Source organism: Eschrichtius robustus, chromosome 3 (genome assembly GCF_028021215.1).
Source record: "Eschrichtius robustus isolate mEscRob2 chromosome 3, mEscRob2.pri, whole genome shotgun sequence".
NCBI lineage: Eukaryota > Metazoa > Chordata > Mammalia > Artiodactyla > Eschrichtiidae > Eschrichtius > Eschrichtius robustus.
Window position 1 is genome coordinate 68,490,928 of NC_090826.1, and position 12,992 is coordinate 68,503,919.

The 12,992-nt window shown below is 41.2% G+C and overlaps 1 pseudogene; it reads right to left on the reverse strand.

The window, feature by feature from the left end:
• Positions 1-285: 285 nt before the first annotated feature.
• Positions 286-1,380, reverse strand: LOC137760595 (E3 ubiquitin-protein ligase RNFT1 pseudogene; annotated as a pseudogene).
• Between the last annotated feature and the right edge of the window lie 11,612 nt (positions 1,381-12,992).

A 12,992-nucleotide genomic window follows, 5' to 3' on the forward strand; every position in this document is an offset into this window, starting at 1 on the left:
CTGGTAAAATTAACAAGAAAACACATTTACAATTTTACGTCTCAATCATATGTCAAGTAGTTAGGATTGAAGAAATATTGTTGACATGTACATTAGGTTGACTATTATATTTTCAAAAACAGTGTTCTTTCACTCATTTAAATTAAAAGAATTAAAACACGCTTAAATCTTGTTCTGGTGTTCTAAAAGTGTTTGGAAACATTTTCTTAATTTTTAGTACTGAAATCCATCTGAATGGATTTACTAATAGTCATTGTAACCTAATGAAATTAGTTTTTTGTGGTTTTAATAGTTCATCGGACTTAATTGTATTTGAAGGTATGATGAGGCAGCCCCATCTTTCCATCTGTTTCTGTGGTCTGAAATCACAGTTCTGCACAGTGGACATATATTCTCTCTGTAAAACCATAAGGCAATGAATGCATTCTCCAGAAAAACATGCTGACTGATGGGAAGAATAATTTTCTGAAATTCAGCTTGACATACTGAACGAATATCATCCACATCTAAATAAGTCACTCTGTAACTTGGCTGTGTAAAAAATATTCACAAAACCTATCTGAAAGTTCTCAGATTTCCAAAAAAACCCAAAAGCTATAAAATGAGGTAGAATAAAGACAGTAATATCCCAAGAATCTAGCTAATTATATTATTAAACTCCCTGAAGCAAATAAGGTAATGAAACCAAAACTGATATGGGAACAAAATTCAGTAAAACTGACATAATTCTTCTAAGAGCATACACCAGTAACCCTTGGATTTAAAAAGCAGGATGAAAGAAGGCACTACTATAATAAGATTTTTTGAGCCTATGAAAAGCAATTTCAAAATGAAGTCTGTAATTCTAATAATCCAAAGTACTTCTGAGAAGCTTGAATGATCCAAAGTAGGATTTAAAAAGATTAAGTTGTAATAAAGTGACTGAGAATGAAAGAACAGAAAATCCTGCTAAGAATACTAGTAACCAAGCTTACTGAATCTTTGGGCACCTTTTTCTTAGAAAAGCCTGATTTACAATGCTTTTGATTGCACCGTTGAAAGTTGTTAGAAGCCCAGTTCCAAGAAACGTTCCACATATTTCTGGAGCTTGGATTTTCAGCACATCCTTTAGGCATGGAGTTTATCCGGATACGAACATCTCCAGAATGAAGGCAAGGCCCTTCTCCCGTCCATCTTGTTGCTCAGGCATTTTGGGAGGCTGAGGCAGCCTCACTGCCTGCAGTTCCTGGAGGACTGGTATGACCCTGGAATATGTTTTCTCTGATCCAAATTTCTTTGCATCAGGACTGTGTTTCCTCTCATGATGTTGAGTGGACAGAGGCCTCACAGTGGTGTCAGGGACAGTGGGAGATGCTGTCATACCCCTTCAGTCAGGGCCATCGCCCTCAAACCCCACCACAAGTAACTTCGGTTAGCCCAATGGCAACAGCAAAGCTGGATTTTAATAGGCTTTTGTGTTCGGGGTCTAACAGCTATCATACAGCTTTTCTAGTCAGGCGTCCAATTTCTGGACCCTCAATTTCTGCTTGCAAACTGGCCACTTATTTCCTGAGCTCATTTCTTATAATGCTTTGCTGCAGTACAAAGAAAGTGAGCCCGGTTATTCTCTTGCCAATCACTTTGCCCAGAGCTACGGCCTCACTAGGCATGTGGCCTGCTTTCCAAGTCATCTCAGACAACAATTTTACCAAATGTTTTGCCCCTGTAAAATTTGGGTGCCCATCTTTACAGCTCTGTTATAGATTCCTTTATAATAAGTGTTGAAATCAGCTGGTGTAAGTCCTCCAATTTTGTTCTTTTTCAAAGCTGTTTTGACTATTACACATCTTTTGCAGATCTATATGAATTTTGGATTCATTTTTTCAAATTGCTGCAAAAGAAACTGCTGGGATCAGGAACTGAACCTGGAGAAAGAGGGGTCCAGAAAGGAGAGTTGGTGAATCAGGGAAGTCACTAAGTAGTCCTCCTGAAGCACTGGCACAGTGGGCAAGTCAGAGCTTGAGGGGAGTCTGCTGAGAGGGACCCGTAAGGGGGCAGGTGTAGAGGTCTGTGCAAGGCTGTGACCTGGTCCTAGCAACTGCCTCTGTGAATTTGCACTCCAGCCTCTGGTCACTGGTTGCTGTTGGTCAGCGGGGCAGGCAGATGGGTAGAGCTGCTGGCCCTGGAGGTGGAAGAGGCTGCAGAGTGGAGAAGGAGGGTGAGGACAGGCTGGCATCTGCCATTTCTCTGTGTCTGCCTCATCTTACCTCTAACCGTGACGATCTTCAGAGCATAAGGGCTGTTGCTTCCTTTCACTTCCCAAATCTTGTGCAAGTTTCTAACCTAGAACCAAATCTAACCCCAAACCAAATAGGGAAGGTGATTCTAAAATGTGGTTCCGACTGAGCCAGACCCACACAAGATAAAACCATTTTCTCTTTGACTGCTCTCTCTGTATCACCATCTTCATCCAACCAGCCACCTATTCCTGTTGATTCTACATCATTATTTCTGCATTATGCCCCCTTCCTTTCTCTGCTATTGCCCTTCTTTAGCACAACCTTTCCTACGTTTCATGTCTGAAGTACTTTATTAGCCTCCTTACTTGCAATTACACTCAATCTGGCCGTGTAGGTCGAGCACTGCACCACTCCGGGGTGCCATTCACAGACCACATTTTATGGCCTTCCCTAGGTTGTAGAGGATACAACATGCAGAACTGTATGCAGTAGTTCCATATCACATGTAGCCCCATTTATTCCCCCCAGTAACCTGGGCCTTCCTTTTAAAATGTACAACTGACCATGTCATTCTCCTGCCTAAAATCCTTGGCCTCCCATGACCTTCTCAAGGTAAAATTTTAATTCCTTAACATAGCATAAAATCCATTCATGACTAGCAGATGAGTCTAAGCTCTGGAATCAGAATTTCTAAATTGGAATTTTATCTTAGTAATTTGAGAAATATATGACCTTGGGCAAGTCACTTAATCTCACTGGGTTTGTTTCTTTAACTGTGAAATGGAGGAGGAGGGTATGAATACTCTTTTCATCATCAATTTTTGTCAACATCCATTGAGAGGTAAAGATGGAATATTCCTTCTGTAGTGCAGTCTCTCACCATCGTCTGTCCCTACCCCCACTCTATGCTTCAGCTAAACCGAACTCCTTATAGAAGTTCTCCACGTTGTGACCCATCCTGCCTCTGTGCCTTTATACCAGCCCCCTGAATTACTCTCGTTTTCTTCCCCTGGATAGAATCTGCTCATTCTCCAGGACTCAGTGACACATCACTTCCTCCTGGAAGCCTCCTCTGCTTCCCTTAGACTCGATTAGTAGCTGCTCCATTGGGCTGTCTCAGCAGTCAGTGCTTGATTATACCACAGTGAATTCTCTTTTTCTGTTACTTGCCTATCTCCCCCATTATGTAAGCTATAGACCATGTTTTCCTTGAGGATAGAAACTGTTTTACCTGTCTTTATCCTTAGCTCCAAATATAGCTAAGTTCTTAAGAATGTTTGTTAGCAGGTTCTTAAAAATGTCTGTTGAATTAATGAATGGTGATGAACGATAAGGGCTCTAACAGGCATTTTTATACTTCATGGAGAAATATAAGGATGATGGAGGGAAGATTTTGGGACAAAGCATAATAGCAGGAATTCTAGAATTCTGAAATTTAGTGATTTGGTTATTCTCTTAATAGAAAGAATAGCTAAAGACATTTTGGTGAAAGCATTGTTTACTAGCAGTTGTTCAATATCCATTGCTTTAAGACCTTTCATAAAAATATTATTGAATAATCCATAAAAGTTCTTTGAAGAGTATTCTGTTTGTCAGTGGTCAACGGTAATACCTAAAAATATAAAGTAGCTATTCTTGGCAAGTTATGGATCAACATTCTGGAACTATCAGTTTGTTCTATAACGTCTGTATGAGTTCAATCATTTTGACACCGCACCTTGCCTCAGTCAGTAGTTTACACCTGAAGTTTCTGATGGCACTTTTAATAAAGACAACAAGTAGTTACATGTTTCTCCAAAATTTCAAATTTCCATGTATTGAATATGTAATGAAATAAGGTACATCCATAAGGATTTTTTCACATTAGAAATTTCTGGATCAATAATCAAGTTTCTTAAAATTTGGAATAAAAATGTCAGTGCATGGACTTAATATCAGAAGATATTAAATCTAAGCACTTCTGTGGGCAATAGACCTTGACCTTTTCCAAAAACCCATCTTTTCTTCAACTAAGTTCCTGTTTTGGCATAAGTAAAAGTTTTAATAAATATGGAAATGATCACTCTCAACATCAATGTCGTGCTTTGTCAGGCTTATGATTTTAACTGCTACCCCATGCATCACAATTCTAAGATTAAGAAGAGTGACTTGCTTAAATATTTTTGCATCCTACAAATGAATAAGAATATGAAGATCTCACTAGAGAAACGGGCAAAGGGCATATCAAAGCAGTCAGTCAAGAAGAAATAAAAATGGCCAATATATATATAGGAAAATTTGCATATGGAGAAATGCAAACCGAACAACAGTGAGATACCATTTGAACCTGTCACAGTAGAAAAGGATGTGAAGAAAGAGCACTTTGATCCATCGCTATTGGGAGTGTATATCGTCTTTCTCTGCAATTGGATAGTAGCGTTGACTATTTTTAGGCGATTTGGGATGTCTGCCTGTGGAGAGCATGCGCTCTCATCAGCTTCCTGCAGGTGGAGCTTTTATGGGAAAGGCCTCCCTCCACTGGGGAGGCCTGCGGTTTTCCAGCTCTGTCTGTGCATGTTTGGGAAATTCTGTTTAATTCCAGCTACCGCGCTAGGAATCTCAGTGGGCTGCATACCTGATCCATGTCCTTTATCCAACTTTTATCAGAAATAAGGCTGATGTTTTGATTTCCACTTGTCAGTCTCCTCTCTATTGCTCAGTTAGCCTTGAACTGGGGCTTCCTGACACCCCCAAGAAATAACAACAATGGCAAAATAGAATTTGGATATTCAAAAACATGGGATTGATTAAAAAGATGTGTCAACAAAATTGGATATGATGCAGCAATTCAAAACAATTCATTGATGCACATATTGATACACGAAGAAAAGATTCTAATATAGCATTCTGCATATGAACACACTTATTATATATGTACATAGTCTGTTCTTTTCCTCTCTCTTTCTTTCCTCATCCATATTTTCTAAAGCTTCCGTAACTACACAAAATGGGTTAAATACGTGTTTGCTTCTGTATAGGCTGTTTTCACCGCTGTGTTTCCTGTGCTCATGGTGGCTGGTGTGTGCTTTCCCTTCTTCTTTTGTCTGTTTCCTTGGTGGGGAGAGCAGGGTCTTGGCCACAGGCAGTACACCTGGAATTGGGTCAGCTTTTCTCTGCTGGACACCTCTTTACATGGATTCTTTTTTTTTTTTTTTTAATTTTGTTTATTTATTTATTTATTTTTGTTTATGGCTGTGTTGGGTCTTCGTTTCTGTGCGAGGGCTTTCTCTAGTTGCGGCAAGTGGGGGCCACTCTTCATCGCGGTGTGCGGGCCTCTCACTATCGCGGCCTCTCTTGTTGTGGAGCACAAGCTCCAGACGCGCAGGCTCAGTAGTTGTGGCTCACGGGCCTAGTTGATCCGCGGCATGTGGAATCCTCCCAGACCAGGGCTCAAACCCGTGTCCCCTGCATTGGCAGGCAGATTCTCAACCACTGCACCACCAGGGAAGCCCTTTACATGGATTCTTGCACAGGACCGGCCCCCTTGTGATCTGTGGCTACTGACTCCATCCCTCTCTCTTTTCTGCAGAGCCTCACCTGGTCAGAAAGGAGCTCACCTGTGGGCCCAAATGAGGCGATGGTCATCCTCTTCCTCCAGTGCCCCACGTGGTCTTCTTCCCAGGAAGCAGGGTTGATGTCTGAGGAGAGCCAGTGCCTCAGCCATCCTGGGGCCGTTGAGGGTTGGGAGAATTCTCCCACTCAAGAGAATAAAACCGTAGATACTAACAAGCTCGGGGTGAGCTGGTACACAGAGTTACCTCTAATTCATGGAGATGCCAAAAGCATCGTTCGCAATGGCTCCTGGGGAATGGAATTTTCCACACAAGTGAAGTTTCTAGATAACTAGCATTTACTACCTTAAGAACTTATACTATTTTTCTTCATCATTTTTAAAAAATTAATTAATTAATTAATATTTTTGGCTGTGTTGGGTCTTCGTTTCTGTGCGACGGCTTTCTCTAGTTGCGGCGAGCGGGGGCCACTTTTCATCGCGGTGCGTGGGCCTCTCACTATCGCGGCCTCTCTTGTTGCGGAACACAGGCTCCAGGCACGCAGGCTCAGTAGTTGTGGCTCACGGGCCCAGTTGCTCCGCAGCATGTGGGATCTTCCCAGACCAGGGCTCGAACCCGTGTCCCCTGCATTGGCAGGCAGATTCTCAACCACTGTGCCACCAGGGAAGCCCCCTTCTTCATCATTTTTAGTGGAAATCTTACTGAAGGGCTTTCAATTTATTTCCACAAGCATTCAATATTTTCTTGATGATGCGGTCTCATTCTTATAAAGACCATGTTTTATTGTGCTGTTGAATGGTGATGTTCTCTGAGCACATTGAAACATGTAGTCCCAAAGAGCAGCTCCTGGTTGTCCTTTCAAGGCCATGCCTGTGCTTTTTAGATGGTTGGCCTACTTTCCCTGCTGACAGCTGTTCCATCTGACAATCTGTGCGTTCTGGTTGAGACCCTGCTATATTGAAATAGCATTTGGTTGGGAATGGCTCTGATTAGAAGCAAGACTCAGTATCTTGTGGCAGACATTTCTGCCACTGTGAGGCCATTTCCATTGGTTCTGAGTTTGCAGCTGGGTTTCGGCCACTTAGTTACAGTAGTCAGTGGTCTGACCTCTGGTTGAAGGGGCTATTCTTATACTTTGCATCAAGGTTTCTAGTCACCTTTTTGATAACCAAGTTAAAATTCACATTTTCCTTTACAATCAGGCTTCCTTATAGATTAGTGATCACTTATATTATAATTTTAGGAACTGTGGTTCAAACAAATGAAGTCAATTTTCTAATCTCATTGACAATGAAATGTTTATGAACTTCAGGATCTGTTCCTGAGGCTATGACTGGAAATCACGAGTTTTTTTCTAAAAGAATTTTAAGGGGATAATTGAATGATCAAGCATTCATGTATTTAATAACTCCATTCAACTTAATTAAGAAATTCTCATTGATTTTCCATTGCCTAAAGTATAAAGTGCAATTGTTCTAACATCCTATCATTTAGTTTGGCTGCCTAAAAAACACCCAAAACATAATGGTTTAAAACAAAAAAAGTTTCACTATGTTCTATGATTCTGTGGGTCAGTGGGCAACTCTTTCAGTCTGGGTCATCTTGGCTTGAGTTGAATGGTCTAGGTTGGCCTCACTCACATGTCTGGGATGGCTGGGATGACTAGGTCCTCTCTCCACCAGGTCTTTTATCCCCCGGGGGATAGCCTGAGTGTGTTATATGGCAGCAGAAGGGTTTCCAGCAGCAAGAGAGGGAAAACCCCAAAGTACATATATTTTTCAAGCCTCAGCCTGTGTCACATTTACTAATGTCCCATTGGCCAAAACAAGTCATATTGGCTTGAGAGCATGGATACAGGAGGCACGATTCATGGGAGTCATTACTGCAATGATCTATCAAAGCATGTACCAAACTATCACTCTAACCCTTCAGTCCCCAAACTGTGGCTGGGACACAGAGACACCAGAGTGACACCAGAGTGAATTCACAGGGACTGTTGCAGGATATTTTGCAACTTTGAGGGAAACATAATTTTATTCTGTGACTACTGGACATCACAAGAACTACTAGCTTGATGTAGGTCACAATGTCAGTATCATGATGATACATTCCTTTTGGTGCTGTTGTATCTTTGCAAAGCTGGATTTTTGGTGGTTGCTGTGATGGAAAGCAAGTACCGCATGAAAATGATTGAAGCAAGAAGTGAGGGTAGTGGTGTCCAATTCGGTTCCAAGATTGCAGAGGTTGTGTGGTGCCCAATGTGTGCATATATACCATTATTAAGTAAATGTGGTTAAGAAACAAGATATCATTTAAAATTTTATGTGTATTACTTTTCAAATATAATTAAGTTGTGAGTACATACAACTTACAAATTTGTTTGGACCTAGCTACTTAATGAATGGAACTATTAAGTATTTCTTTTGGTCTAGGGGCACTGTGATAAAATTAACTAGACACTAAGGATGCCGTGAACCAGGAAAGGTTGGGAACTGCTGCTCTAAACTCATTTTTTCTTTTTTCTTTTCTGTTTTTTTAACTGCTGATAAAAGAAGAAAGTCAAGAAGCAAAACTAGTTTTGGGGAAAGGTGAATGGATTCAATTTTGGTTATTGCTGAGTCTGAGGACCTAATGGACCATTCAGGGAAAGACACAGAACTAGGATTCAGATAGGAGATTTGGAATCAAGCTAAATGCATCTCTGAATACTCATGTGCAGGCTCTCTTTCTGATTGCTTTGGATAGTGTATGTACTCAAGAATTAATTGTAAAAGGAAAAGGTAGGATTGCTGAAAGGGAAGGAACCTAAAAACCAAAACTCAAAACCAACCTGTCAAATGTTCTTGGCTTAATATTTTTGCAAATGTTAAATGGATGCATTTAAATTTCTCTCTTATGTCATATTTTATTGCAAAGGGCAGACCTCTAATGGGGAGCCATGAGGTTTATTGTCCTAGAGAAGGAGAAGGTGAGCTCTTGACCTCTTAGCCAGTTGTTACAGAGATAGACGGTTTGCTAATTACTTTATTTCCCATTTCACACATCACTAGCTGAGCCCAGAAAGCTCAGATCATAAAGGGCTCCCCATCATATAGAGAAGGCACCTTGTACACAGTTAGGGCTTAACAGGATTAACATCGAGAAGCAGGAGGATATGATGTAAGAAATACATAGACCCTCCTCCCCCCATACACAAATATTTTTTGTCCAAGGAGATTGTGGAAAGGAATAGGAAGAGAAGATAATAATTTGTGTCTTGTGGACTTCCCTGGTGGCACAGTGGTTAAGAATCTGCCTGCCAATGCAGGGGACATGGGTTTGAGCCCTGGTCCGGGAAGATCCCACATTCCACGGAGCAACAACTACTGAGCCTGCGCTCTAGAGCCCACATGCCACAACTACTGAGCCCACGTGCCACAACTACTGAAGCCCGTGCACCTAGAGCCCGTGCTCTGCAACAAGAGAAGCCACCACAATGAGAAGCCTGCACACTGCAACGAAGAGTAGCCCCCACTCACTGCAACTAGAGAAAGCCCGTGCACAGCAACGAAGGCCCAACGCAGCCAAAAATAAATAAATAAATAAATAAATAAAATCTTATTAAAAAAAGATTAAGTTCAATAAATAAATATTTATTGAGTACCTTCTACAGACTAAATAAAACTTTCTTTCTTTTGGTTGTGGGGGCCCTTGGCAGTAAAAGCACAGATTCTGGGAAACTCGAATACTTCTATATAATTAGATATCTTTGTTAAAAGATTGAGAGTAAGATTAAAAGACAGCTTAGTAATAATGTAGAGAAAAATCCCTACCATAATAGAAACTGCACTATTTTAAGGAAATTAAAAAAAATTAGAAATAGAAATAATATCCACTTAAGCAGATGTGGTGAATCTATCCTTGGTGGTCTGACTGTATATTCTGTTATTAATTCGTATTATTCATTCTTTCATCTCTCCATCCATCCATTCATTTGTCCATCATATATTTGTTGAGTACCTGTTATAGGCTCTATGCCAGGTATTAAACAAATGGATTGGAAAAGCGTTTTCTCCCTAGGGTTTATTGTATAGTTGGGGAGTTGAGGGGGGGGGGGTAGAAGGCTGGCTCATGTGTATGTGTGCACACGTACACTAGGTATGTACAGTAAAGGGTAGAGGTATGTAATTTTTCTGGAATTTTAACACTCACACAAAGTCAGGAGATGAGACCTCAGGACTGTGTAAGGTAGGACTCTGGAACTGAGACAAATGAATAGAAGCAGAAGCCTTGTAAGACTGCCCAATCCATAGAATAGGAATTAGAAAAATGTGGCTCACCAGCCCAGGAATGCTGGAGGTAGCATCCTGATTTATCATTCTTGTGGCATGCCAAATAAAAAATTTATATATACACTGATATAGAACCTAAAGTCCGGTAGAGACAAATGGAAATTGTTCTCCAGAGATAACCAGAGATCATACATGGGACTCCCAGGGAAACAACTCTGCTGAAGATAAAAAACTGCAAATCAGACAAGGAACGGAATCACCATGAGAGGGAGGCAGCAGATGCAACTAGGAGGAGAAGTAACACCACAAGAACTGAAGATAGTAGAACTAGCTAAAATAGACCTAATACTTATTATATTTAATGTTCTTAAGGAGAAGAAAAAAGGAAAAAGCCCACAGAACAACAGGAGAGTATGAAAAATGAACTGAGAGATTAGAAAAAGAACTAAGAACTTTTGGGGAATAAGCATTGGAATGAAAACTCAATAGGTTAAATAGTAGATTAGGAATAGTAGAATATAACATTAGTAAATTGGAAGATAGATTTGAGAAAATCACTCAGTACAGTATACAGAGAAGAGATACTGAATCTGAGAGAGGGATTAGACTGAAAAGTTTCTACATATATCTAATAGGATCAAAAAGAACAGAATAGAATGGGGAAGAGGCAATATCTGAAAAGAAATGGCTGACAATTTTTAGAATTAAAATAAAAGACATAAGTCTTCAGATTAAAGGTGACTATAAGTCTGGGTCAAGATAAATAAAGCAAATTTATGTCTAGAAACATTGTGGAAAACCTGTAGATCAAAGACAAAGAAAAATCTTAAAGTCTTCCAGAGAGAAGAGACAGAGTACTTAAGGACAATTACATAGGGACTTCTTTTTTTTTTAAATAAATTTATTTATTTATTTATCTATTTATGGCTGGGTTGGGTCTTCATTGCTGCGTGCAGGGTTTCTCTAGTTGCGACGAGTGGGGGCTACTCTGCTGCAGTATGCAGGCTTCTCATTGCAGATGCTTCTCTTGTTGCAGAGCATGGGCTCTAGGTGCACGGGCTTCAGTAGTTGTGGTGCACGGGCTCAGGAGTGGTGGTGTGTGGGCTCTAGAGTGCAGGCTCAGTAGTTGTGTCTCGCGGGCTCTAGAACGCAGGCTCAGTAGTTGTGGTGCAGGGGCTTAGTTGCTCCACAGCATGTGGAATCTTCCAGACCAGGGCTCGGACCCGTGTCCCCTGCATTGGCAGGTGGATTCTTGACCACTGAGCCACCCGAGAAGTCCCTGTCACAAAAATTTGATCCACAAATTAAATTAAAAAATTTTATTTTCATGATTCCAGCTAGAGAGTTGTTTAGCCAAGGAGTACCTACAAGGGCTTTTGTTTCTTAGATCTCTCTTGTTCATTGGTAAGATCAGGGCATAGGATGAAAGTGAGAGGATGAGCAAAGGGAATTCCTACTACTTTGCACAATAATGCAAGTTGCTATCTCTGTTGTGGACAGACAGAGGTGCAGATTGTATACATTGGGAAAAGCATTAGTCTTCTTTTTTCTAGATTTGGACTATATTGACTCTGAGGCTTAACATTTGTCATCAGAAGGTGAATGTGTAAATGTCGGAGCCAGTAGTTAATCACTGGATGATCAAGTAGGCACAGTTGCCTCTGACAGTGGTCACGAGACTCCAGAAGTCCAGGCCAAAGCCTACCTTGAACTACCTTAAAGTAGTCTCCGGTGATGATATTCTAGTTTGAATAACTCAGATTTAGGGAAATATACTGTTGAGTGGTTACTGTATCCTACAGATTACTCAGAGCTGGGGTAGGTAGAGAATTGGAGGATGAACTCTAGAGTAAGACAAATTCCCGGTGGGTAGAAGGTGAGGTTATCCTAAAGGGGGGTGGAGAGTCCCATTCTGGAGGTTCGATGAAGACAAGGATGCAAGATTAGAAACTGGGACGTGACCAACAGGACAGCACTGTGAAGGGTTTTAACTTTTTTTCTGGTTTTCCCTTGGATTATTTATTTATTTATTTATTTATTTTTGGCTGCATTGGGTCTTCGTTGCTGCACCCGGGCTTTCTTTAGTTGCGGTGAGTGGAGCCTACTCTTTGCTGTGGTGCGCGGTCTTCTCATTGCAGTGGCTTCTCTTGTTGTGGAGCACGGGCTCTAGGCACGTGGGCTTCCATAGCTGTGGCACGCAGGCTCAGTAGTTGTGGCTTGCGAGCTCTAGAACGCAGGCTCAGTAGTTGCAGTGCATGGGCTTAGTTGCTCCGTGGCATGTGAGATATTCCTGGACCAGGGCTCAAACCTGTGTGCCCTGCACTGGCAGGTGGATTCTTAACCACTGTGCCACCCAGGGAAGTCCCTCCCTTGGATATTAAAGGCAGTCTTATTTACCATATAGTTAAGAGCATTCACCCTCCACATAGTAATTCCCTTTGGCTATTTACTCACCTAACCTGTGAGTAAAGTCTGATCTATCAGCACAGTGGAGAATCAAGGGATGGGGCAGTGAAAGGATGTGTGGCCTGCTCTGTAGTCATCTCTGTTCTGAGATGCACTGGAAGCAACAGCTTTCCCTATCTAGGGGACCTGAGATCCATCAGTGGTCCCAGGTGGGCTTAGAGCAGAGGGGAGGAGCACAATGTACAAAAACAAATATTTCATACACATTTCAGGAACATTTCTGTAATGTAAGCCTTGTGGCTTTGGATACCATCAGTATGCTAATGACTTTTAAAGTCAAATCTATAACGCAAACACCTCCCCTGAATTTGACACTTGTATATCCACTACGTAGCAAATATTTTTGAGTTCCCATTAACTACTGGACACTAGGCTAGATCTTGGATAAACACTGATGAACACAATCCCCAGGTTCCTATCCTCATGGAGTTAGTGAAGGAGAGAGTTAAGCAAGTAAATTCACACGGGAATGTATCTTTCTAAAG